The following is a 27,412-nucleotide window of genomic DNA, read 5'->3' on the forward strand; positions in this document are numbered from 1 at the left end:
GGCACCGGTCTAACCCACTTGTTAACACAGGCTTCCTCTGACAACGGTTGATTCCCCCTGAGCTCAGAGACGCAGAGAATCCTCGGCTGGATGGACCAGAACGTGAGCTACATGACTGTGAAGTTGGGAAAAAATGACTCACGGTCTCCTTCCCGAGGTGAGTGCGACAGAGAGACAGGCGACTGATCTGTTCTGCAGCTTATCCTGGTGTGTGTGATCAGGCTTATGGAGGGAGTTTCACACTGTCTGCCCGGGAGTGCGTGATGCGTGACTCTGTATTTGACTCTGGGAGTGTGTGACGTGACAGTGTGGAGGGAGATTCACTCTGTGTCTGACCCCGGGATTGTGTGATGGGACGGTGTGGTGGGAACTTCACTCTGTGTCTGAACCCCGGGAGGGTGTGATGGGGCTGTGTGGAGGAAGATTCACTCTGTGTCTGACCACGGGAGTGTGTGATGGGACGGTGTGGAGGGAGATTCACTCTGTGTCTGAACCCCGGGAGGGTGTGATGAGACGGTTTGGAGGGAGATTCACTCTGTGTCTGAACCCCGGGAGGGTGTGATGAGACGGTTTATAGGAAGCCTCATTCTGTCTCTGACACTCGCTGTTTTGTCCCCAGCTGAACCTGATGTGCAGTACGCGGAAGTGAATTTCAAGACCCCCTCGGCGCCCCGGGTCCGTGCTGATCGAGGTCAGTTTCACCCTGTTTAGCTGATACGTCGAATCCTGTCGAGCGATCTCAGGGCAAACGTAACTGATGATTCCCTGTTTGAGCATAAGACTGATTGAACACGTGGGGGAGATGATGCGGGGGTGAACTTTGTGGGAGGGACGGTGGGGAGGGATTCTGTGAGGAGTGAGCTCCCTTGGAGGGGTGGTGCAGAAGGAGCGCCGTGGGACGGTTTCCGGAGAGTGGGCTGTGAGAAGGGTCGGTAAGGAAAGATAGCAAGGCATGTGCTGATGAGGAGCGAGCGCTGTGGGATGGTTTTGCGGAGGTGAGTGAGCGCCGTGTTGGTGTGGTGAGGAGGGAACGCGGTATAAATCCATAACCGCTCTCTCACTTTTCTTAACTCCACTTACTCTTCTTTCTTTCCACTTCTCTCCCCTTCCTCACCTCCTCACACCCTCTCCGCTCTCCCTCTTCCCCTGCTCCGTCTCCTCGTTTTCCCCACTGTCTCCCACTGTCCCGTTCTCTTCGCCCTCTCTCATTTTCCCCTCTCCCTCCCGTCTCTCATCTATCACAGTCACCGTCTCTACCACTTTCGGTCTCCCCATGGCGCTCTTTCCCTCTCTCTCTTTCACCACCGTCTCATCTTTCCCAGTTCGCCCCTACCGGTCTTCCAACCTCGCTCTGTCCCTAAATGTGCCCCTCAACACCCCTCAAGCCCTCTCCTCCTCTCCATCCACGGCTCTCTTCCTTTCCCCGACGCTCTCTCCCATTCCCCGACGCTTCTCCCCTCGTACTTCTCTCTCTCAAATTCTTTCTTCTCTCTTCCCCATCCCTCTCCCACTTTTTCCTCCCCTCACTCTCCATTCTCAATACCACTCTCTTTCGCCCTCTCTCACACCTCTCCCTGCCCTCTGACTGTTCCCGACTCTCTCCCCTGCCCCCCTCTGTCTCCGCCTCTCTCACCCCGTTCTCCCTCCCCATTCTTTCTGTTACATTTCCCCCCCATCTCCCCTGTCGCTACCTCCCCCTCTTTGCCCATCGCCCTCCTCTGCTGCCTCCTGTATCTCTCCACTCTCTACACCTCTCCCTCATCCTTTGTCTCTTCTCAAACCCCTCCCTCTTCTCTCCCTTCCCGACACCCTACTCCATTCTGTACCGCTCTCACTCTCTCACTTATCTGCTCTCGCTCTCTCTCCCAGACGGTTTGAACTCCACCTACTCAGATCTGAACTTTCGGAGAAAGGAACCTTGCATCGATGAGAGCGGATGTCCTCGCATTGCCCCGGGACCCGGCGGGTTGTCAACCATTACACAAACAGGTCAGAGTTCACAGCGCAGATTTCAATCTGGATGGGTCACGTGTCACACTCCCACGTGTCTCAAGCTTTGAACACTTCCTCTGTCAGCTCATCCCATGGGCTGACCACAGTCTGGGTAAAGAAAGCTTGTCACTCATGTCATCCACTATCTCCCTCCCTCCTCCATCTTCCACACTCCGGATCTCCCCCTCCCCCCTTCTCTCACTGCCCCTTTCTTACTCCGTCTCGCCTCCATTCCTCTCTTCATTCTCCCGGAGTTATCTACCATCTGGGATCTTGTGACAGTATTTGTTAAAGTCTGTGTACATTTCTCCAACCTATCAGGACAAACAGGTCCTCCGCAATCAAATCGGTCAGTCTAATTTCACTGCCCCCAACCCTCTTATAGGAAGTCCCTATCTATCACTTCTGGTACACTGCCCTAATCAGCCATCCTGATTTCTTACTCCAAAGATGGAAATCTCACTTGTTCTCTCTGTGGACACTGTCTACATTTCCTGCTGTCTCCGTGGAACAGCCAGTATAACCGTAGACCCCGACCCAACCCAGCCGGACAACCTCCCATCGGAGACAAAGATACGAAAGCACGTCCCACCAGTCCCAAGGACGGCTTCGGCCCCGTTTTTATCGGATTATCGAAACACCTCCCCCCCCCCCACCCAGGACTGTGTGGAGGGAGCTTCACTCTGTGTCTGACCCCCATGGATTGTGCATTGGGACGGTGCGGAGGGAGCTTCACTCTTTGCCTCACCCCAGGAGTGTGTGATGGGACAGTGTGAAGGGAGATTCACTCTGTGTCTGACACCAGAAGAGTGTGATGGGACGGTGTGGAGGGAGATTCACTCTGTGTCTGACCCCGGGAGTGTGTGATGGGACGGTGCGGAGGGAGATTCACTCTGTGTCTGACACCAGAAGAGTGTGATGGGACGGTGTGGAGGGAGATTCACTCGGTGTTTCTTCACCAGGAGAGTGTGATGGAACGGTGCACTGGGAGCTTCACTTTGTGTCTGACCCTCAATCAGAACAATCTTCTGTTCCCAGCTGAATCTGATGTATCATATGCGGAAGTTAATTTCAAGGCCCTCTCGGCGCCCCGGGTCCGAAAAGATCGAGGACAGTTTCATCTTTTTCAGTTTGTTCCTGTTTAGGTGACGTGTCCAATCCTGTCGAGAGATTTCAGTGTAAACGTACAGTTGACCCCAATGATTCTCTGCTTGAGAATAACACGGAGGGAACGCGTGAGAGATGCGAAGAGCAGGGAACTCCCTCTGATGATCGGTGCGGACTGTTGCGTCCTGGGAGGGGCGGTTTAGAGGTAGCGCCATGGGATGGAGTGTGGAGGGAGTGCTGTGGGAAGATGGCATGGTATGGGGCGTGTGGAGGAAGAGGCAATGAGGAGCAAGTGGTGTGGTGCAGGGGTGGTGGAGCTGAGTTAGCTCCGTGTCAGTGTGTTGAGAAGGGAGGACTGTGGATGACGCTGAGAAGGAGCGCGGTATTAAACTTTAATCCCTCTCTCCCTTTTCTAACCCCACTCTCCTTTCCCTCTTTCACCTTCTCTCACCCCGTCTCCTTTCTCGCTCCCTCCCAGTCCCTTCATCACACTATTTACCCTACTGTCTCCCACTGTCCCGTTCTCTTCTCCCTCTCTCATTGCCCCCTCTCTCTCCCGTCTCTCTTCTATACTGTCACCACCTTTACCTCTCTTGATCTCCATCTCGCACTCTATCGCGCTCTCTCTGCTCACTCTTATACCACCGTCAACACCGTCCGTTCTTCCGACCTCTCTCTGTCCCTGTTTTCCGCTCATCTCCCCTCCACGCCTTTTCTTTCTCTATATCTACCGCTCTCTCCCTTTTCTAACCGCACTCACTTTTCTCTTGTTCTCGCTACCACATCTTGTTCCCAAATCTCTCTTCATTCACCCTGCCTGCGCCCCTCGTGGTTTTACACAACTCTGTAAGGTCGCCTCTGCGCTCTAAGGAATGAAGTCCCGTCCTGCCCGACCTCTCTCCATGACTCACTGCCCCGAGTCCAAAATAATCGTAAACCTTCCAGCACCGTGGCTTTCCTACATCAGGGCGAGTAACACTGAACAAGAGCGGCGTCACTGTACATCTGCAACGTGACCTCCCGACTCCTGTACCATCATCTTCCAGAGCAGTGTACCATCTGAGACCTTGTTAAAGTCTAGGTAGTTTACATCTACGCCCCGTGCCTGATCTGTCCTTCCCGAACAGAGTTCTGCCCGACAACTCTCTCCGCGTCACAGGCCATCCAGTGTCTGTCTTCCTCCTCCATCTTCCACCTTCCAGATCTCCCCCCTACCTCAATCTCTCACCGCTCCTTTCGTTCTCCGTTTCTCCCTCCCTTACGCTCTTCCATCTCCCAGAGAGATCTACTGTCTGGGAACTTGTGACAGTGTTTGATACAGTCAGTGTACACTTTATCAATCAATCAAGACAAACAGGTCCTCCGTAATCAAATCGGTCAGTCTAATCTCCCCTGGAGCCACCCCCTCATACAGAGCGGCCCAACAATAGGTCACTGAAGTCCCTATCCACCACGTCTAGTACACTGCCCTAATCAGCCGTCCTCCTGTCTTACTCCAAAGATGGAAATCTGACATATTCTCTCCGTGGACACTGTCTGCACTTCCTGCTGTCTCCGTGAACCATTCAGCATAACAATAGACCCCCACCCAACCAAGCCGGCCACCCTCCCATCGGGGAGAAAGGTACGAAAGCACGTCCCACCAGTCTCAAGGAAGGCTTCTTCCCCCTTTTTAGCCATGCAGGGGTCCCATGAAAGGCCCTATTGGTTCCTCCTCCACTACCGCCACCTGCAGCCTATTCCATGCACTCACCACTCTCTGAGTAAAATGACAACAACTTACTGCTGACATCACCTTTGTACCAAGCAGCTTAAAACACGGCCTCTCGTGCGAGCCATTTCAGTCCTGCGACAAAACCTCTGACTATCCACGCGATCAATGCCTCTCATCATCGTGTACACCTCGATCAGGTCACCTCCCATCCTTCGTCGCTCCGAGGAGAAAAGGCCGAGTTCACTCAACCTATTCTCGTAAGGCATGCTCCCCAATCCAGACAGCATCCTTGTAAATCTCATCTGCACCCTTTCTATGGCTCGACATCCTTACTATATTGAGGCGACCAGAACTGAGCGCAGTACTCTAAGTCGGGTCTGACCAGGGTCCTATACAGCTGCAACATCACCTCAGTTCCTAAATTCAATTCCACGATTGATGAAGTCCAATACACCATCCGCCTTCTTAACCACAGAGTCAACCTGCGCAGCTGCTTTGAGCTCGGACCCTAAGATGCCTTTTATTCGCCACATTGCCAAGTGTCTTACCATTAATACTATTGTCTGCCATCGTATTTGACTGATAAAAAAGAACCGCTTCACACTTAACTGGGTTCAAATCCATCTGCCACTTCGTTAGCCCCGTTTTGCATCCTATCAATGTCCCGCTGTAATCTCTGACAGCCCTCCAACTATCCACAACACCCACAAGCATTGTGTCATCAGCAAACCAAAGAACCCATCCCCCCACTACTTCATTCAGTTCATTTATAAAAGTCAAGAAAAATAAGGGCCCCAGAACAGATCCCTGATGCACTCCACTGGTGACTGACTTCTGTGCAGAATATGACCCATCTACAATCGCTCTCTGCCTTCTGTGGGCAAGCCAGTTGTTGATCCACAAAGCAATATCCGCTTGGATCCCATCCCTCCTTAATTTCTCAGTAAGCCTTGCACGGGGTATCTTATAAAATGCTTTGCTGAAGACCACATTCACTACATCCACTGCTCTTCCTTAATCACCTTCTTCTTCCTTTAGTCACATCCCCACAAGAATTCAATCTGTCTCGTAAGGCACGATCTGCCTTTCACAAAGCCATACTGACAACTCCTAAACATATTATACCTCTCCAAATGTTCATAAATCCTGCCTCTCACGATCTTCTCCATCAACTTACCAACCGCTGAGGTAAGTCTTTCTGGTCTATAATTTCCTGGGCAATGTCCTCTCACTTTCTTGAAAAAGGAACAACATCCGCAATCATCCAGAACCTCTCACGTTTCCATTGATGAAGCAGAGATCATCGCCAGAGCTTCAGCAATCTCTTCCCTCGCCTCCCACAGTAGCCTGGGGTATATTTCGTCCAGTACCGGTGACGTATCCAGTTTGATGCTTTCCAAAAGCTCCATTACTTCATCTTTCTTAATATCTACATTCTCAGGCTTTTCAGTCTGTTGCAAGTCATCACTACAATCACTAAGATAATGAAGTAAAGTATTCATTAAATAGCTCCTATCATCTTAATAAATATTTATTGTGATCTTATGATCACATGGTATCTCCACAGCTGCGCAAGAACGGGAGTCGAAAGTGAAGATCGGAAATAGACCGTACTGTCTGATCTGCCTACTCTGCCTAGTTACAGCCGCCCTCATCGTGATTGTGGTCGGACTCTCGATCCATGGTGAGTGGAACGGTCTGCGGATGGATTCAGACCGTAAATTCAGAAAGTGGAATATATTGCGATTGTAAAACACAACAGTGAAACCAAACCCCCCCCCTTACCGTAACACCGATAGAAGAAGCAGCAGACATGAGGATCATATGAGTCTATTGAGGAAAATAGGGCTGTAAGAAAAGAGATGAAGAAGGGGCTGTGGACAGAAAGAAGGGAGCAAAAGAAGGCCCTGGCGAGTACGGTAAAGGAAAACCCCAAGGCATTCTTCAATTATGAGAAAAACAAAAGGATGAGTGAAGGTCGGACCGATTAGAGATAAAGGTGGGAAGATGGTCCTGGAAGCTGTGGAAGTGAGCGAGTTCCTCAATGAATATTTCTCTTCGTTATTCACCAATGAGAGGGATCAGAATGACGGTGAGGACAATATGAGGGAGTTTGATGTTCTGGAGCATGTTGATATTAAGAGAGAGGAGGTGTTGGAGTTCTTAAAATACATTACGACGGAGAAGTCCCCGGGGCCTGACGGAATATTCCCCAGGCCTGCTCCACGAGGGGAGAGAAGAGATAGATAGATAGATAATTCAACATTTTTCCAATGTCCCATACACTTGTTGTAGCAAAACTAATTACATACAATACTTAACTCAGTAAAAAATATGATATGCATCTAAATCACTATCTCAAGAAGCATTAATAATAGCTTTTAAAATGTTCTTAAGTCCTAGCGGTAGAATTGTAAAGCTTAATGGCATTGGGGAGTATTGACCTCTTCATCCTGTCTGAGGAGCATTGCATCGATAGTAACATGTCGCTGAAACTGCTTCTCTGTCTCTGGATGGTGCTATGTAGAGGATGTTCAGAGTTATCCATAATTGACCGTAGCCTACTCAGCGCCCTTCGCTCAGCTACCGATGTTAAACTCTCCAGTACTTTGCCCACGACAGAGCCCGCCTTCCTTACCAGCTTATTAAGACGTGAGGCGTCCCTCTTCTTAATGCTTCCTCCCCAACACGCCACCACAAAGAAGAGGGCGCTCTCCACAACTGACCTATAGAACATCTTCAGCATCGCACTACAGACATTGAATGACGCCAACCTTCTAAGGAAGTACAGTCGACTCTGTGCCTTCCTGCACAAGGCATCTGTGTTGGCAGTCCAGTCTAGCTTCTCGTCTAACTGTACTCCCAGATACTTGTAGGTCTTAACCTGCTCCACACATTCTCCATTAATGATCACTGGCTCCATATGAGGCCTAGATCTCCTAAAGTCCACCACCATCTCCTTGGTCTTGGTGATATTGAGACGCAGGTAGTTTGAGTTGCACCATATCACAAAGTCCTGTATCAGTTTCTTATACTCCTCCTCCTGTCCATTCCTGACACACCCCGCTATGGCCGTGTCATCAGCGAACTTCTGCTGAGACTTGCTGAGACTCTAGCTAGGATCATTATGATCTCGTCGTCCACGGGAATGATATGGGGGGTTGGAGGGAGGCGAATATTGTCCTCTTGTTGAAATAAGTTGTAGGGATAGTCCAAGTAATTATAGCCCAGTGAGCCTTATGTCTATTTTGAGAAAGCTGTTGGAAACGATTCTTAGAGATAGAATCTATGGACATTTAGAGAATCATGGTCTGATCAGTGACAGTTAGCATGACTCTGTGAAGGGCAGATCGTGTCTAAAAAGCCTGATCGAACTCTTTGAGGAGGTGATAGACAGACAGACTGACATACGTTATTGATCACGAGAGAAATTGGGTTTCGTTACAGCCGCACCAACCAAGAATACTGAAGATATATAGCAATATCAAACCATAAATAATTAAATAATAATTAATCATACCAAGTGGAAATAAGGCCAGGACTAGTCTATTGGCTCAGAGTGTCTGACACTCCGAGGGAGGAGTTGTAAAGTTTGATGGCCGCAGGCAGGAATGACTTCCTATGACGCTCAGTTTTACATCTCGGTGGAATGAGTCTCTGGATGAACGTACTCCTGTGCCTAACCAATACATTGAGGAGTGGATGGGAGACATTCTCCAAGAGGGCATGCAACTTGGACAGCATCCTCCTTTCAAACACCACCGTCAGAGAGTCCAGTTCCACCCCCACAACATCACTGGCCTTACGAATGAGTTTGTTGATTCTGTTGGCGTCTGCTACCATCAGCCTGCTGCCCAAGCACACAACAGCAAACATGATAGCACTGGCCACCACAGCCTCGTAGAACATCCTAATCATCGTCCGGCAGATGTTAAAGGATCTCAGTCTCCTCAGGTAATAGAGACGGCTCTGACCCTTCTTGTAGACAACGTCAGTGTTCTATGACCAGTCCCGTTTATTGTCCATTCGTATCCCCAGGTATTTGTAATCCTCCACCATGTCCACACTGACCCCTTGGATGGAAACAGGGGTCACCGGTGCCTTAGCCCTCCTCAGGTCCACCGCCAGCTCCTTAGTCTTTTTGATGTCATATATGGTTACGTCCGTGGTGGGAAAGCTGTTGGAAAAGATTCTTAGAGATAGGATCTATGGGCATTTAGAGAATCTTGGTCTGATCAGGGATAGTCAGCATGGCTTTGTGAAGGGCAGATCGTGCTTAACAAGCCTGATAGAGTTCTTTGAGGAGGTGACCAGGCATAAAGATTAGGGTGCTGCAGTGGATTTTAGTACATGGAATTTAGTAAGGCATTTGACAAGTTTCCGCACGGTAGATCTTATTTAGAAAGTCAGAAGTCATGGGATCCAGGGACGCTTGGCCAGGTGGATTCACAATTGGCTTGCCTGGAGAAAGCAGTGTGTCGTGGTGGAGGGAGTACATTCGGATTGGACGGTTGTGACTAGTGGTGTTCATCAAGGATCGGTTCTAGTACCTCTGATTTTCGTGATTTCATTAACGACATGGATGTGGAGGTAGAAGGGCGGGTTGGCAAGTTTGGAGACGACTCAAGGTTGGTTGTGTTGTGGATAGTGTTAAGGATTGTCGAAAATTTCAGAGAGACATTGATAGGATGCAGAAGTGGGCTGAGAAGTAGCAGATGGAATTCAACCCGGAGAAGTGTGAGCTGGTACACTTTGGAAGGACAAACTCCAAGGCAGAGTACAAAGTAAATGGCACGATACTTGGTAGTGTGGCGGAGAAGAGGGAACTGGGAGTACATGTCCACAGATCCCTGAAAGTTGCCTCACTGGTAGATAGTGTAGTTAAGAAAGTTTATGGTTGTTGGCTTTCATAAGTCGAGGGACAGAGTTTAAGAATCGCGAGGTCATGATGCAGCTCCATAAAGCTCTGGTTAGGCCACACTTGGAGTACTGGTGTCCCGTTCTGATATCCTCACTGTAGGCCGGCTGTGGAAGCGTTAGAAAGTGTGCAGAGGAGATTTACCAGGATGCTGCCTGGTTCAGAGTGTATGCATTATAATCAGAGATTAAGGGAGCTTGGGCTTTACCCACTTCTCCAGTGGGTAAATTGAAGGTGGATGGGAGGAGACATGATAAAGGTGTACAAGATATTAACAGGAATAGACAGAGCGGACAGCCAGCCCCTCTTCCCCAGGGCACCACTGCTCAGTACAAGAGGACATGGCTTTAAGGTAAGGAGAGGGAAATTCAAGGGGGATACTAGAGGAAGGGTTTTTTAGTCAGAGAGTGGTTAGTGTGTAATGCACTTCCTGAGTCAGTGGTGGAGGCATATACACAGTTTATATTTAATAGGCTACTAGTCAGGTATATGGAGGATTTTAAGGTGGTAGTTTATATGGGAGGAAGTGTTTAAGGGGTCGGCACAACATTGTGGGCCGAAGAGCCTGAACAGTGCTATACTATTATATGTTCTATAACACGGACGCACCCGAAACAGTGATAACAAAAAACAAAACACGACCTTTACCGTAACACAATCAAGGCTCATCCTGACACCGATACGCCAGTCACCATAACATCAACAATGCTGTTACCGTCACAACCTTCAACGAGACACAGATACATTCCTGAGCGCGACACGGACATGACCATCGCCGTGACACAAACATGACGCAGACCCCCATTGTAACATCAACCAAACCTTCACCAGGACATCAATATACCCCTCAGAGTGACACAGACGACGCAACTCACTGTGCAACTAGCACACCCTTCACTGCTCCACCCTTCACTGTGACACCCTTCACCGTGACACTGACACAACACTCTCCGTGACCCGTTCGGTAGCGTGACGCTGACTCATGTTTCCCTTCACCATCTCTCTCAGTATCACAGATTCGTCAGTGTAAGTTTACTTCCGACGGAAACTACCATGAGTTAATCTCAACCCTTCAATCCAAGGCTTCTCTGCTCAACTCTAATCTGTCCGATCTTAACCGAATGCACAGCGATCTCCGTCACCAGTTCACTGAGATGGAAACGAAGTACAGATCTGTCAACGAAACCAAGGCTCGAATCTGTGAATTGTTGACCAGCAGAAGAGGTGAGGCATCATCCCCCTCTTTGACCCGCTCCTCATCACAGGGCAGACATGGAGAGAGGGAGCGTTACTTTGTGCGTGCAATCTGGAGCGTGTGAAGAGATGGTATGGAGGATGATTCACTCTGTGTTTGACCCGGTGAGTGTGTGATGCGGCTGCGTGGAGGAAATTTCACTCTATCACTGAATCCAGGAGGGTGTGATGGGACGTTGTGGAGGTGGATTCACTCTGTGTCTGAACACGGGATTGTGAGACGTAACATTTCTGCTTCACTCTGCGTCTCACTCTGGGAATGTCTGATGGGACAGTATGGATCCAGCTTCACTCCGTGTCTGACAGCGGGATTGTGTAATGGGACAGTGCAGAGGGACGTTCATTCTACGCGACGCTAGACTGTCTGATTGGATATTGTGGAGGGAGTCTGACCCCATGCGAGGGAGAGCTTCACTCTGTGTCTGAACCCGGAAATGAGCATGATGTAATAGCATAAGGGAGTTCCACTCTATGTTCACTCCTGGATTCTGTGATGGGACAGTGCTAAAAGAGAGTCCCTCAGTCTCAGGCAACGGTTTGCGTGATTGGAAATTACTGACGAAGCTAATTCATGTGTATCACCCCTGGAGTGTGTGACGGGACGGTATGGATTGAAATTCTATTTGTGTCTGTTCCTCAGGATCTCTGTGATAGGATGGTGGAAAGGAGCTTGAAACTGACTCCTGAAGTTAGTGATGGGGCGGAGTTGAGAAAGCTACACATGGTGACGGGTCCCGCGATTATGTAATTGGATGCCGTGGCGAGAGTTTCAATTTGAGTCTGACAGCAGGAGAGTGTGATGGGACGGTGTGAACGAGCTTCAGTTTGATTCTGACGACGAGAGTGCGTGAGAGAAGGGTGTGAAGGTAGTTTGTATTTGACCCCGGGAACGTATAATGGGGCATTTTCGGGGGAGTCTCACTCTGTGTCTGACCCCGTGAGTGTGATGGTACTGTATGGAGAGAGTGTCACTCTGCGTCTGACCCCGGGAGTGTGTGATGGGGCGGTGCAATACTGACGACTGGAGCTTGTGACGTGACGGTGTGGAGGGAGTTTCAGTCTCTGTGTCTGACCCGGGGAGTGTGTGTGATGGGACGGTATGGATGGACCTTCGCTCTGTGTCTGACCCCGGGTGTATGTGATGGGACGGTGAGAAGGGACCTTCACTCTGTATCTATCCCCAGGAGTGTGCGATGGGGCGGTGCAGAGGGAGCTTCACTCTGTATCTATACGCAGGAGTATGTGATGGGACGGTGTGGAGGGAGATTCACTCTGTGTCCGACCCCGGGAGTGTGTGATGGGACGGTGTTGAGGGAGATTCACTCTGTGTCTGATCCCGGGGTGTGTGATAGGACAATATGGAGGGAGATTCACTCTGTGTCCGACCCCGGGAGTGTGTGATGGGACGGTGTGGAGGGAGATTTACTCTGTGTCTGATCCCAGGAGTGTGTGATGGGAAGGTGTGGAGGGAGATTCACTCTGTGTCTGACCCCGTGAGTGTGTGATGGGACAGCGTGGAGTGAGCTGTACTCTGTGTCTGACACTATGTGTTTGCGATGGGATGCTATGACAGGAGCATCACTCTGTGTCTAACCCCAGGAATGAGCATTGAGAGAGTGAGGAGGGAACTTCACTCTGTCTTTTACCGGAAGTGTCTGATGGGACAGTGCAAAACGGAGCTCACACTGGGTGAAACCCCTGGGAGTGTGATGGGACTGTATGGAGGGAGTGTTACTCTGCGTCTGACCTCTGTCAACTGTGACAGAATGATATGGAAGGAGTATCACTTATATCTGACGACTGGAGCTTGTGACGTGACAGTGTGGAGGGAGTTTCAGTCTCTGTGTCTGACCCCGGGAGTGTGTGATGGGACGGTACGGAGGGAGCTTCAATCTGTGTCTGATCCCAGGAGTGGGTGATGGGAAGATGTGGAGGGAGCTTCACTCTGTGTCTGACCCCGGGAGTGTGTGATGGGAAGGTGTGGAGGGAGCTTCAGTCTGTGTCTGACCCCAGGATTGTGTGATGGGACTGTTTCTTGTCTCCCGGAGGATTTGCTGCTACTCGTTCGGAAATTCCAGAGCCAATTTGTCAAGGGACCGGTGAGGAGGGTGTTTCATTCTGTACTTGACCAGGTGTGTGTGATGGGTCGGTGAGGAGAGATCATCCTTCGCTGTCTGACACACAATGGATGAAATGGACGGTACGCAGTGAGAATCACTGTTCTTTTTTCCCAATTTCCAGCGCAAGCGTTTTCCCAGAACTGGATCAGAAATGAAGGCCCGTGTTTTTTTATATCCACGGTTAACACTTCCTACGATGAAGCGAAGCAGTATTGTTCGAAATCTGATTCTAAACTTCTTGAAATAAATTCAGCAGAAGAAGAGGTACGTGTCAGATCGACGGAAGATATATCCACACCAGAGGGAAGCTCCCTCCACACCGTTTGATCTCATACTTCCGGGGTCAGACACAGAGTGAGGCTCCCTCCTCCTCGTCCCAGCACACACTCCTGCTGTCAGAAACGGAGTGAATCTCCTTCACACCGTTCCATCACACATGTCCGGTGTCAGACACATAGTGAGGCTCAGTCCACACCGTCACATCATACACTCCCCGGTTCAGACACAGAGTGAGGCTCCTTCCACACCGTCACATCATAAACTCCCCGGTTCAGACACAGAGTGAGGCTCCTTCCACACCGTGCCATTCACATTCTCGCGTGGTGAGTCACAGTATTAAGCTCGTTCAACACCATCCCTTAACACTCTCCCGGGTTCAGTCATCAAGGGACGCAACGTAAATATCTTTGGAATTCAATCATTGATGATAGCAATTTAATTTAACAGAATTTTGTTGCCAAAGCTATCCGCGACGGTGGCATTTCACACTGGATTGGAAAATGCAAAGACGGGTGAGATGTGGGATCTTGCAAGTTTCTGAGAGAAGGTGGGTCGTCGGATTGATACAGGCTGCCAGAAGCGAGTGGGCAGTGGATTTATTTATTTTGGGGACTGCACAGGCTGCGGGAAGGTTGTGTGCAGTGAGATTAGTTTGTGGTCAGACACGGTTTGCTAAAGAGAGTGGACATTGGTATGAGTTTGCGGACTGACAAGGGCTGTGGGGAGAGAGTGGGAAAACGGGGACTTTTGGAGAGAGAAAGTTCTGCGGTGAGAGAATGAGCATTTGTTTGAGGATCGACGAGGGCTGTTGGTACAGAGTGTGCAGTAAAATTAATAGAACCATATAACTACATAACAATTACAGCACGGAAACAGGCCATCTCGGCCCTTCTAGTCCGTGACGAACGCTCACTCTCACCTAGTCCCTTCTAACTGCACTCAGCCCATAACCCTCCATTCCTTTCCTATCCATATGCCTATCCATTTGTTTAAATGACAAATGGAACCCAAATCATACCTCCGTCACCTGACCTATCTCACTCCCTAACAGGAGATCCAGCACTGCCCTATCTCTGGTTGGTACCTCTATGCATTGCTGCAAAAAACTATACTGCATAGATTCTACAAACACCAAACCATCCAGCGCTTTTACAGAATTGGCTTCCCAGTCCATGTGTGGATGATTAAAATCTCCCACAATCTCAACCTTGTGCTTACTACAAATATCTGCTATCTCCTTAGAAAGTTGCTCCTCCAATTCTCGCTCCCCATTAGGTGGTCTAGAATTGTTACAACACCTTTCACATTCCTCAACTCGCACGAAATAGCCTCCGTAGACGAGCCCTCTAATCTATCCTGTATTACCACCGCTGTAATATTTTCTCTGACAAATAATGTAAGCCTGATAGAAAAATATGGAGTTAGTTCTCGTGCGTTCAGAGATGAGATTGCGCAGTGGAGGAAGATGTCCCATTACATCTCTTCATCATAGAAATCAACGAATACTTAGTTGCCAATCACACCCCTCCTGCAACCATGATTCACTGATAGCTACAACATCATATTTCCAGGTATCAATCCATGCTCTAAGCTCATCCATATTTCTTACAATGCTCCTAGCATTAAAATAGATACATTGAAAAAGCTCTCCACCTCTTCCTCTATGTTTATCCCTAACGGTACAAACAACTTTATTATCATTTTCTTCCTTCTCTCCTACATCCTCGGTCTGAGCGCTCCTCTTCTCCATCACCTGCTTATCCTCCCTCTGACACTGTCTACTAGCTTTTTTCTATTTGTGAAATAACCTGCTATCTCCTAGTATCTTCAAATTCATTCACACCCCAACCATTCTATTTTAAAGTCTCCCCCGCAGCCTTAGCAAATCTCCCCGCCTGGATATTTGTCCCCTTAGGATTTAAGAGTAACCCATACTTTTTGTAGGGGTCACACCTGCCCTAATGGAGATCCCAGAAACTTGAATCACTGCCCCCTGCTTCAATCCATCAGCCACGCAGTTATCCTCCATCTCATTCCATTCCGACCGTCACTGTCGCGTGGTACAGGCAGTAATCCCGAGCTTGCTACCATTGCGGTCCTTCTTCTCAACTTCCTTCCTAACTCCTTATCTTCTCCTTTCAGGACCACTTTCCTTTTCCTACCTATGTCATTGGTACCGATATGTACCACGACGTCTGGCTCCTCACGCTCCCACTTTAAGATGTCTCGGACGTGATCAGAAATATCCCGGACCCTGGCACCAGGGAGGCAAACTACCATCCGGGTCTCCTGTCTGCGTCCACAGAATCGCCTATCTGATCCCTTAACTATCGAGTCCCCTAATACTACTGTCTTCCTCTTCTTTTCCCTACGCTTCTGAGCTACAGTGCCGGACTCTGTGCTGGAGGCACAGCCACCGTTGTTTCCCCCAGGTAGGCTGTCCCCCCCCCCCCCACCAACAGTACTCAAAGAGGAGTACTTATTGTGAAGGGGTACATCCACTGTGGTACTCTCTAGTACCTGACTCTTCCCCTTCACTCCTAACCGTGACGCACCTTCGGCCTCCCGTGGCCCTGGTGTGACCACCTGCCTGTAACTCATTGCTATCATCTCCTCCCTCTCCCTGACCAGACGAAGGTCATCGAGCTGCAGCTTCTGTTCCCTAACACGGTCCCTTAGGAGCTACAGCTTGGCGCACCCGACGCAGATGTGGACGTCCGGGAGGCTAGGAGTCTCCAGGACCTCCCAAACCGACACCGAGGACAACAAACTGCCCTCACACTCATAATTCCCCCTTTCCTCAAGTAACAGGAAACATTAAAAACTAAACCTACCTCGCCTCGCCCGTTTCCACCTAAGCCTGGTGAGCCAAATCCCTAAAGAGCCCTTGACTTTGCTCCCGGCTCACTCCGCTGCCCGCTGTATAAGGCTGTGTTCCTTTTAAATCTTCCCCGCCTCACTGACCGACGTCACACGCCTGCGCAGTCCCACCTCTCTTAACTGCAGTGAGAAGAAGAAAAAAATCCCTTCTGATCCTCAGACTTCCTTCTCCAAATGTGGAACTGACATGGGCTCTGGGAAGAGAGTGCGATGTGGCTGTCTTTCGGTGGTTGACACAGATCTTTATCGGAAGGCTAGGCATTGGGATTATTGTGGGGACTCGCACTGGGCCTTGAGGTGAGAGTGGGAAGTGCAAGTATTTCGGGGACTACCACGGGGCCGTGGGGAGAGAGTGGAGCTATGGAGCTCTTTTGGGATCTGACCCAGGTTGTGGGAGAGAGTGAGGCAGCGGGAGCACTTTGGGGCCTAGCACATGTCTGTGGGGAGAGAATGAGGGAGGGGTGTACTGTGGGGACAGACACCGATCTGTGGGAGAGAATGGTTCAGTGGGAGTACTCTGGGGACTGAGACACGTCCGTGGGGAGAGCATGGGAAGCGGGAGGTGTCTTGGTGATTGACACAGGTCTCTAAGAAGAGGGTTGAGCAGTGGGATGATTTCGGGGACCGGCACGGGGCTCTGGGGAGAGAGTCAGGCAGTGGGTGTAGTTTGGACTGACACTGATCTGTGGGGTGGGAGTGGTGAGTGTGAGCACTTAGGCAGAAAACACAGGCCTGTGGGGAGACAGTAAAGAAGTGGGAGCATTTTGAGGACTGACTTGGGGCCTTGGAAGACACTGGCGCTGTGGGAATAATTTGGGGACTGACACGGGCCTGTGAGGAAAATGTTGGGTCCTGTTATAATTCTGGTCTCTGACACCGATCTGCGGTTAGAGAGGGGGGCAAGGGATTACATTGGTGACTGACACTGGGCTGCAGAGAGAATGGGTCAGTGGGATATTCTGGAGACTGACACAGGGCTGTGCTGGGAAAGTGGGGTTATAGGAGATGTTGGAGTTCCACAGCTCAATGGCGACGGAGGGTTTCAGTGGTTTGGGGGACTGACTGCTGGAGGTGTGTTGACATTGTTTACCCCTCTTTGACAGGAAGGTGGCTTCGAATGTCATGTTCCGGCTGAGCGGTGGAGACCCCGAGTGTGGTGTATGTACATGGTACATTGAGAGTAAACCTTGCAATGAGGTTCGCACGCGCTTCATCTGTGAGAAGTCTGCTCCTTTGTGCCCGGATATTTCTGAAAAGATCCAGGATCTCTGTCACCAACCACTGGGACCGACTTGAATACAATGATAAAACCCTCTTTCTCCTCCATTTCTCTTAACCACTCGCACTACCCCTTCTGCTCCGCTGCCCCTCACCCTTACCCCATTCTCCTCCTTCCTTCTATCACAGTCTTACTCACTATTTGCCCTCTCTTTACCCTCGTTCCTCTAAAGTCTCCCTCTCATCCCTCTCCATTCCCGCCTCCTCTGTTTCATCCCCGTTTTCCTCACCCTGGTTTCTTGCCTCCTCGCCCCCAACTCCCCCTTCTGTTCCCGGTCTCTCCCTCGATTAGCTTTCACTTCCACTGCCTCACTCTCTCCCACAACCTGGGTCAGTTCCCAAAAGAGGTCCATAGCTCCACTCTCTCCCCACGGCCCCGTGCTAGTCCTCAATATACTTGCACCTCCCACTCTCTCCCCACGATTAGAGACTCTGTCTCTAACCACTCTGCTCATCCTACTGTTTCTCTTTTATCTAACCCATCTCGCTCCACGCTTCTGTCTTTAGCTACTCTCACCTCAATCATGTGCGTTAATGTTCTCGATACCCCAGTCATAGTGAAATAGAGTGCACGCATTCGCCTGATCTGTGTCCCTCGTGGGACCACCTGAGATTTGTCTTTTGAATAATCAATTAGGGCGAAACTATGTAAAATTAATGTCAAATGCAAAAAGATAATAAATGCCACAAAAATGTGGAGGTGGTGCTGATGCGTTCAATAATATGCTGGCGGAGGGGAAGAAGGTGTTCCTGGTTCATTGAGTTTTCCGTCTCCTGTTCGTCGTCAACCCTCCTTCCCAGACGACCATCCTCGTCACCGTCATCCACGACTTCCCTACAGCCCTCCCCGTTTCCGCCACCTTCATCGTCTTCTACACACTCTGTCGCCATCACCCCTCCGTCCCCTACACACTGTGACGTCTCCGTTATCTCCTCCTTCCCGAACTCCACTCCCCGTCTCCCTGACCCGCTCTATCCCCTGCAGGTCTTCCCCGGTTCCATTAACCCTCTTCCTCCTCTACACGTCTCTCTCTCTCTCTCTCTCTCTCTCTCTCTCTCTCTCTCTCTCTCTCTCTCTCTCTCTCTCTCTCTCTCTCTCTCTCTCTCTCTCTCTCTCTCTCTCTCTCTCTTCATATGGAATTCTGGTGAGGAAGGGGGAGAGGTGACGTCTGTTGTTGCACCACTCAGCCCCCTTCCACCGGATATCGATCTCTCGGTTCTGAGCCTCTGCAAAGTTCTGTTTGAACAGGCCGATCGTTTGGTTCGACAACACGTCATTCCAGTGACTGATATCTCACCACCATGTCCGTCTCCCATGAAAACCACCTCCTCTTCCAGTTCTCTCCTGTTTCCTGCACATCCTACGAACACAAACACACGCACATTCGCCGGTGCCGGACTCACAATTCAAGATTACTGGAACGGCGGGAATTGGATTTGAGTGGAAGTCAGAGGGTTTATCTCTTTGAATCTTGAAGGAGGAGATTCTTGGGTGAGTGAAGGCACAGAACTGTTGGTTGATTTGTTTTCAGTTTAATTATTGTTTCTTTCTTTATAATCGCAAAGTCAGAGCAGTAGCAATGTCTGGCAGTAGAGTTGAATGTTCCTTTGCGAGAATTGGGAAGGCAGGAAAACCTCAAGAGTTTCTGACAAAGTCTCCTGTAAGAAGGTCATCCAGCTGCACCTTCTAACACACTGCAGTACAGAGTTGGAACTGGAGCTGGATGAACACAGGATCATTCGGGAAGCCGAGGGGGCATAGGGAGGACATACAGAGATGTTTTTACACCCAATGTGCAGGACACAGGGAACTGGATGACAGACAGGAAGGTGAAAGGGGTTAAACAGCCAGAGCCAGTGCAGAAACACCTTGTGGCCAACCCGCTGAATAAAATGTAGACCACTTTATATAATTCTGGATGAGAGGAGAGAGGTGCAAATGACCAAGCAGGGGAAAATCTCACCGGTCAGGTCTCTGGCAGTGAGTATGTTTCTGTGGCTCAGTAGGGAAGCGGGTGAAATGTGGCGAGTTGCATTGATCGGGTTCTCTTAGTTAGGGAACGGGAAAAATTTACTGCGGACGAGAACGAGATTCCACGATGGCATGCGGTCGTGATCATCTCCAGGATATAGGTAGGAAAAGGGCGCCGATTCTCCAATCTTATGTATGTGCAGGTTGGCCAAAATTAGGAAGAACTTTCAGTTTAAAATGTGGCTAAAATGTTAGGGTGGGAACGAGGTCTTCAGATTTATGAATCACTGGGCTCTCTTCCCTGGTAGGTGCGACCTCTACAGACGAGACGGTTTCATTTCATTTCAATTCAATTCAATTTAAGTTTACGGCAATTCCATCACACATGACCGTCAGGGCCAAGCTGCAAAACACATTACCAACTGTCACACGAGGCACAAAGCACACATAATATGTATGAAATAGAAATATATCAAGCATATGTCGGATATCAGTGAAATACTCTCACGCTTTATATACACGCGCACACACGCACGTGCGCGCGTGAGCATGCATATAATCAACTTGAAGTTCGAGGCAATTTAAAAGCCTCCGAAATATACAAACTGCAACAACTGAGCTTGTTTTCTGCCGAGCGAACACTGGGGGCAGCACAGAGTCCTGCCTGGAGGCCGCGCCACACCGCCCCTCGTTGTGCAGCTCCTTCATTATCACCGCCATCTGGAACTCTCTCAGTTTACACCTGAACCGGAGTGGAACTAACATACCAGCGGGAAGGTTTACCATTAAAAAAGGGGTCGTTGTGGTGTATCAAGCAGAGTTGCAGTGGGTGATAACCAGAATGATTGAACAGATAGTGGAGTCATTGTTGGGACTGAGTTGTTAAGACCTCACACAGAGTCAGCAAGCAAAATGTTGAGCCCACTGGGACCCATGTTCAATGTAGTAAGTATTGTACGAAAGGCAGATGAGCTCAGGGTAGGGACCAAGTACTCTAAGCACGATAGTTTAGCCATTAGGTAGTGTTGGTTGCAGGAGGGTCAGGTCTGTTAGCTCAACCTTCCAGTTCACCACTGTTTCAGCCGCGCTAATGTATAATGTAGGCTGAGGCGAGGCCTTAAAGGTGGAACTGAGGAACAAGAAAGGTATGAATTCGTTCATGGGGCTGCATAATCGACCAGCGACAAATCTGGAGATTTAGAGGACCTAATCTGTGGAGAGTTCGGAGTCTGTAGTAAGAGACATCAGGTTGTGACATCGGGTGTGTTTAACATTCTTGGTATTGTCTGTGAGCCTCATACTGTGAAAGGACCACTGGGATAGTTTTCTTAATCAGTTAACTGTTACGAAGGATGAACAACTCTGATGAGCAGAAGGGTGCAGAGTTGCCCATGCACCCCTTTTGGAGAATCGCAAACCGTTAATATTTCGATGCTGCTAACAGGAGAGTAAGAGAGACAAAAGAAAACATGCCGGGTCATCTGTTACTGATAACAGCTCATGAGAGAGAATGAGAGAGAGACACAGATAAGAGGTAAACAAGTTGGAACATCTGCTACTGATAAGAGAGGAGAGGAGCCATTGATTTACTGGTATTGTCTTTTGGCGAAGGATTGTTTACTTGGTTCTATTCTGTTCATTAAAATTCCTCAGTGGACAGCTGGAGTGGGCTGGTTTGATGGACTAAATCATTCAAAACTGATTGACATCTGAGACCCTGTGAGTGGGGATAAAAGTGAGGTCTGGGGTGACACCCCTCAGACGCACCAGGAGACACACTAGTGAGCATCAGACACCCACGAGGAAGTGTGGGGCATCGGAGATCGAACGAAGGATCGGTAAATTTTAACTCACAGTGTTTATAGCGAGGCCCGTGGGGGCTTATGTGTGTGTCCACCCTTGCCTGGGTGACGTCCACCACGGAAGAACGGTCTAGCTAAAGGACGGAGGGATCATACTTGAATGGCCACAGCAACACATCGACGGATCAAGATAGTAAAGGAAGGTTTGCAAGACAATAGCTGTTACTGTTTGCGCTCTCTCTCTCTCTCTCTCCAACAATTACAACACATCGACCAACAACTACCTCAGCCTGCATGGGCTGAACTGAACATTATATTTCCATGTGACAATCCGTTATCCCCTAGACAACGATAGAGCTTGCTTCTTATTGATTACTATAATACCCACACTTTTAGGTTTAGTATTGCTAACGTATATTATCTGTATATTTGCATTGCGCACTGTTTCTGACTCCAGTAGAGCGTGCTGCGATGGTGCGGAAAGTACATCACATGTCTGAGTCCGGGAGTGTGACGCGATAATATTTAGGCTTTCGACAAGCTGTGTTCTGACAAAGATGTACTTGGAAAATTGGAGCCCAAGCGCTGCATAACCTCATTGGAAAAGGGAACGGATTGTGCTGTGAACGGTGAGAAGTTTTGAAGGAGAGAGGGACTTTGTAGTTCCAGATGGCAGATACAAGGCTTGGGTACTCACACTGTGAATGGGACACGGCGTTAGCGCCCTCAATGGGACACTGAAAAACGCTTGCGGTGACTCTGCCACACACCCCGCCGTGACGTCTTTCATCGTGACACCAAAGCACGGACACGCCCTGCCTCGTAGCACTGACACACATCTCCCCGTCTCCATTATCCGCTTCCGTCCATTAATGCTTCCGATCTCCCTGACTCACGCCCTTGCCTGACCAACTGCAATTCTCCGTCATCCCTTAACTCCACTAAGCCCCCACCCCGTCTCCGTGACCAACTCTGTCCCCAAGAGAAGTCCACATAGTAGTGTTTACACCTGCCCCCTTCCACAGGTTATTCATCTCTCAGTTCCGAGTCTCTCCACAGCTCTAAATGCACAATTCGGGACTACTGAACGCCGAAGTGCTGAGTATTTTGACGAGAGGGGAGTGTGGCGGACGGAGGGAATTTCGCCCTTTTTTTGACGCCGGTAGAGTGTGAGGCGATGATTCGGCGTTTAACCAGACTCCAGACAGCGGCAGGGAACGAGAAATTGGGAACCCACACATTCTGCGGACTGCATGGAAAAGAGTTACGGAAGTTACGGCGTTTGAACAGCGACCAATCACGGAACGGGATTCATCAGCAAGTGCAAACAAACACAAGGCAGCGGCAAGCGGAGCGGCCATTGTTGGAGCGGACAGTATCGGACTGGTCATTTGAGGCCTTATCACTTCAATACTTCAGCGAGGAGAGGTTTCAGCGAGAACAGGCATCAAACTTAAGAAACTTTTCTTTTTGCCGTTTATTTATTCTTCCCTTCTCGATGATGCTTAAGTTGGTGTTCGGACAACCGTAGATCATGGTCCATGTACGGACCAATGACATCGATATGAATAGGGAGGTGGTTCTGAAAAAGTGAGGTCAGGGATTTACCTGTGAATTTGATGTCCCGGACCATTACTCGTCCCAGTAAGGCCAGACTAGCGCTAGGGTTTTCTTTGATTGGGGAACAGAGAAAAGGCACTGCCGACGAGAACGTGGTTTCTCGATGGTATGCGGTCGTTATAGGTACATGTGTTATAGATGGGAGGAGGGAGGAGGTTCTGTATCTGCTGGTGTGGCCAGAAATAGAAAGAATATTCAGTTTAACAGGTAGCTGGAGCGTTAGAGTCGGAACGAGGACTTCAGATATCTGGATGACTGGTCTTTCTTCCAAGGGAGGTGCGACCTCTACAGGCGGGACGGATTCATTTCATTTCAATTCATTTCAATTAAAGTTTATGACGCCAAAAAGCGGAAGGAATTACCGGAGGAGGGGTGTCATCACTGGGCAGAGAAAATGTCGCCGCAGTGCTCAGTCAGGGCAGACATGAGAACTCGTAAAAATCAGGCCCTATGGTTGGAAATGAGGAATAAGAAATAAATGAACATGTTCTTGGGGGTAATTCTATATAATTACGAGAGCCGCAGGTAGACCAGACATCCGGTATATTTTTCTCTTCTGGACCGGCGTAGGCTGAGAACAGACAGACAGACTGACAGACATACTTTATTGATCCCGAGGGAAATTGGCTTTCGTTACAGTCGCACCAAACAAGAATAGTGTAGAAATATAGCAATATAAACTATAAATAATTAATTAATAATCAGTTAATTATGCCAAGAGGAAATAAGTCCAGGACCAGCCTATTGGCACAGGGTGTCTGACACTCCGAGGGAGGAGTTGTAAAGATTGATGGCCACAGATTGATGACTTCCTATGACGCTCAGTGTTGTATCTCGGTGGAATGAGTCTCTGGCTGAAAGTACTCCTGTGCCTAACCAGTACATTTTGGAGTGGATGGGAGTCATTGTCCAAGATGGCATGCAAATTGGACAGCATCCTCTTTTCAGACACTACCGTCAGAGAGTCCAGTTCCACCACACAACATCACTGGCCTTACGAATGAGTTTGTTGATTCTGTTGGTGTCAGCTACCCCCAGCCTGCTGCCCCAGCACACAACAGCAAACATGATAGCACTGGCCACCACAGACTCGTAGGACATCCTCAGCATTGTCCGGCAGATGTTAAAGGGCCTCATTCTCCTCAGGAAATGGAAGAGAGCAGATAGAAGTCTATATCATTTCGGGAGACAGAGGTAGATGAGACAACCTGTACATTTCTCGCCTAGGATGGGAATTTCGAATACTGCTGAGTTAAAGGCGAGAGGGGGTATGCTTACAGGAGCTGTGATGGGCAAGGTCTTGTTCACACAGAAAGCGTGGTTGACTGGACTGTGCTGCCATGGGTGCTGGGTGAGACAGGCACGTCGATATAAAGGAAATGGACACTGTACAGACAGAAAGGATGTAGTTTAATTGGTTTAGCACACGATTGCGGACAGAAGGGTCTCCTTTGCTCTGTTGTCTCATTTCACTGCTCTGGAGGAGGGGAAGAGAGTGATTTCACACGGGAAAGTGGGAAGAGCAGGGGTGGGGTAGAGCAAGAAATATTACCATGAATTGACAAAGACAAGGAGCGATTTTTCCGCAGACGACACAACCCACTAGGAGAGACAGATCAGACCCAAGCATGTGACTAACCTGCGTTTTAACAGCGACCCACATTATCACGGGTATCTTCTGGAGGATTGATGGTGAGTTTCACACCGGTCTGAACGACCAAACCACAGAGAATAAAAATGGCCACTGTAACAGCGACACCTTCCCAACATTAACCTGAAACACCCTTCACGGTGAGACCACCACACCTCTCAGAGTAACATCGACATGCCTGTCACCGTGACACAGACACACTACTCACCATGAACCCGGGAGTGTGTGATCGGACGGTGTGGAGGGAGATTCACTCTGTTTCTGACCCCGGGAGTGTGTGATCGGACGGTGTGGAAGGAGATTCACTCTGTGTCTGACCCCGGGAGTGTATGATGGGACGGTGTGGGGGCAGCTTCACTCTGTGTCTGACCCCGGGAGTGTGTGATGGGACGGTGTGGAGTGAACTTCACTCTATGTCTGACACCGGGAGTGTGTGATGGGACGGTGTGGATGGAGATTCAGTCTGTGTCTGAACCCGGGAGTGTGTGATGGGACAGTGTGGATGGAGATTCACTCTGTGTCTGAACCCGGGAGTGTGTGATGGGACGGTGTGGATGGAGAATCATTCTGTGTCTGACCCCGGGAGAGTGTGATGCAACGGTGTACAGACATTTTCACTCATCGTTTGAATCTGTCTGTATGTATGCGTGTAATGAGCCAGAGTAGAGGGAAAAAAGATAATGAGATGCGGGAAATTGGATTTGAGTGGAAGTTAGAAGTTTTATCTCTTTGAATCTTTAAAGGGGATGGTCTTGGGCGAGAAAAGGTAAAAAAAAAACTGCTGGATGATTTTTTCAGTTTAATTATTGTTTCTCTCTTTATAATCTCTCCGTCAGAGCTGTATCAATGTCTGGCAGGAGAGTTGAATGCTGCTATTGCGAGATGTGGGGAGGCATGGAGACCTCAGGAGCCCCTGACAACTTCACCTGTAAGAAGCTGAGGGGGTGATAGTGAGGACATATAGGAAATTATTAACAGGTGAAGGATGCAGGAAACTGGGTGACAGAGAGGAGGGTGAAAGTGGTTAAATAGCCAGAGCCAGTGAAGAGTCCCCTTGTGGTCAACCCGTTCTATAACGGGTAGATCACTTTGGGTACTTCTGGATGGGAGGAGAGATGTGCAAATGACCAAGCAGGGGGAAGTCTCACCGGTCCGGTCTCTGGAACTGACCATGTTTCTGTGGCACAGACAGGGTTGTCTTTGTTAAGGGAACGATAAAGATGTACTGTGGTCGAGAACGAGATTCCTCGATGCTATGTGGTCGTTATCTTGGCCAGTATCCAGGTAGGAAAAGGGAGCCGGTTCTCCAATCTCGTGTATGTGCAGGTGAGGACAAAATTAGAAAGAACATTCATTTTAAAATATGGCTAAAGAGTTGGGATTGGAACGAGGTCTTCTGATATGTGTATCACTGGGCTCTCGCCCTCGGAAGGTGCGACCTCTACCAGCAAGACGGTTTCATCTCATTTCAATTCAATTAAATTTGAGTTTAATTGCAATTCCATCACACATACATGCCCATGAATACAGCCAGGACCAAGCTGCAAAATACAATGCGAACTGTCACATAATATGCATGAAATAGAAAGATAGAAAGCACCTGCAGTTTTTCAGTAAAATACTTTCACGCATTATGTACACACGCACACATGCACACATGCACGCGCGCCGCCCTAGGCGATTTAAAAGCCACTGAATTCGACCAACTGCAACAGCTGAACTTGTCTTCTGCTGAGCAAACGCTTGGGGGCAGCACAGAGTCCTGCCTGGAGGACGCGCCACACCGCCCCACGTTGTGCGGCTCCTTCATTTTCTCCGCCATTCAGCAACTCTCTCAGTTTACACCGGAACCGGAGCGGAACTAATCTCCCAGCGGGAAGGTTTGCCATTAAAAAAAAAGGTTCGTTGTGGTCTTTAATCTAGAGTTGCAGGGGGATGATAACCAGAATGTTTGAACAGATAGTGGAGTCATTGTTGGGACAGACGTTGTTGAGACCTCGGACAAAGTCAGGAAGCAAAATGTTGAGCCTGCGGGGACTCACGTTCTGAGCTGCGTACGTTTCAATCCAGTAAGTACTGTACAAAAGGCAGATGAGCTCAGGGCAGGGGCCAGTGAATGGAAACATGACAGCTTAGCCATTAGTAAGACTTGGTTGCCGAAGGGGCAGGTCTGTGAGCTCAGCCTTCCAGTTTACCGCTGTTTTAGTCCTGATAGCACACGTATAATTTAGGCACAGGCGAGGCTTTCAAGATGGAACTGAGGAATAAGCAAGGTATGAAATCGTTCATGGGGCTACATTGTTATGTTTCAGAGCCGAAAGGTAATGTTCCAGCTTTTTAGAACCCTGGTCAGATATTGGCGGTTACGTGACATTTGACCTGCGTACCAAGCTGTCTCTCATATTCTCTTTCTCCTTCCACTTCCTCTGTCTCATCTCCCTATTACCCTCCTTCAACCTCCTTCGGCTCCTCACCCTGCGTCCCTTTTTCTCCCAGCCCCCGTGCACCCTCCCTCACTTCCCGTTCTCTCCCACCACACCTTTCCTCTTTCCTTCTCCCCGATTCCTTTTCCTTTCCTCTCCCTATTTACTGAGGTAGCATCCATTGTTTCATTGTGCAGAGATTTCCCCAAGTTCACCACTCTCTGAGAATAACACTCCGTCCTCATCTCCGTCCTCAATCTCCCACCCCGCATCCTGAGGCTATGCCCCCTCTTTCTGGTCAGACTTACAGTGATAACAACTTCCCTGCCTCTATCTTATCTATCCCTTTCATAATTTTATATGCGTCTATAAGATCTCCACTCATCCTTCTGAATTCCAGCG

The 27,412-nt window shown here is 49.2% G+C and overlaps 1 long non-coding RNA gene across 2 annotated transcripts; it reads left to right on the forward strand.

Annotated features, from left to right (window-relative positions):
• The first annotated feature begins 1,876 nt into the window (after nucleotides 1–1,876).
• Nucleotides 1,877–13,897, forward strand: LOC140720412 (uncharacterized). 2 transcript variants are annotated; one of them, XR_012097176.1, is made up of 4 exons: nucleotides 1,877–1,989; nucleotides 6,381–6,497; nucleotides 13,227–13,369; nucleotides 13,832–13,897. It is a non-coding gene; the product is annotated as an uncharacterized lncRNA (long non-coding RNA). The 2 variants fall into 2 exon arrangements; XR_012097177.1 differs by lacking the exons at nucleotides 1,877–1,989; nucleotides 6,381–6,497 and adding an exon at nucleotides 10,858–10,955.
• Nucleotides 13,898–27,412: the final 13,515 nt, after the last annotated feature.

Source organism: Hemitrygon akajei, unplaced genomic scaffold, assembly GCF_048418815.1.
Source record: "Hemitrygon akajei unplaced genomic scaffold, sHemAka1.3 Scf000042, whole genome shotgun sequence".
Classification (NCBI taxonomy): domain Eukaryota; kingdom Metazoa; phylum Chordata; class Chondrichthyes; order Myliobatiformes; family Dasyatidae; genus Hemitrygon; species Hemitrygon akajei.